The sequence below is a fragment of the Nomia melanderi genome, unplaced genomic scaffold (assembly GCF_051020985.1).
Source record: "Nomia melanderi isolate GNS246 unplaced genomic scaffold, iyNomMela1 scaffold0014, whole genome shotgun sequence".
NCBI classification, from domain to species: Eukaryota; Metazoa; Arthropoda; class Insecta; order Hymenoptera; family Halictidae; genus Nomia; species Nomia melanderi.
The window spans coordinates 8610281-8611235 of NW_027475130.1; positions in this window are offsets into that span (position 1 = coordinate 8610281).

A 955-nucleotide genomic window follows, 5' to 3' on the forward strand; every position below is an offset into this window, starting at 1 on the left:
TATCCTACAGACAATGCACTTTGATTTATTGCGCTATCTGTAATAGCACCCGAGATATCACCAGATATATATTGGATTTTTCACTGACCCTGAGTGTCCTGCCCCATGAGACGGTGGTTTTCTCGGCCCCTGGTGTTCCGAGGTCGTTCCCGCTGCACAGATTCATGCGCCAGGGCCTCCTACAGACAATGCACTTTGATTTATTGCGCTATATCTAATAGCACCCGAGATATCACCAGATATATATTGGATTTTACCCTGACCCTGAGTGTCCGGCCCCATGTGACGGTGGTTGTCTCAGCCCCTGGAGGTCCGAGGACGTTCCCGCTGCACAGATACATGCGCCAGGGCCTCCTGCAGATAATTGACTTTGGTTTATTGCGCTATCTCTAATAGCACCCGAGATATCAAGAGATATATACTGGATTTTCCCCTGACCCTGAGTGTCCGGCCCAATGAGACTGTGGTTCTCTCGGCCCCTGGTGGTCCGAGGTCGTTCCCGCTGCATAGATTCATGCGCCAGGGCCTCCTACAGACAATGCACTTTGATTTATTGCGCTATCTGTAAGAGCACCCGAGATATCACCAGATATATATTGGATTTTTCACTGACCCTGAGTGTCCGGCCCCATGAGACGGTCGTTTTCTCGGCCCCTGGTGGTCCGAGGTCGTTCCCGCTGCACAGATTCATGCGCCAGGGCCTCCTGCAGATAATTCACTTTGGTTTATTGCGCTATCTCTGATAGCACCCGAGATATCACCAGATCTATATTGGATTTTCCCCTGACCCTGAGTGTCCGGCCCCATGAGACTGTGGTTTTCTCGGCCCCTTGTGGTCCGAGGTCGTTCCCGATGCACAGATTCATGCGCCAGGGCCTCCTGCAGATAATTCACTTTGGTTTATTGCGCTATCTCTAATACCACCCGAGATATCTCCAGATATATATTGGATTTT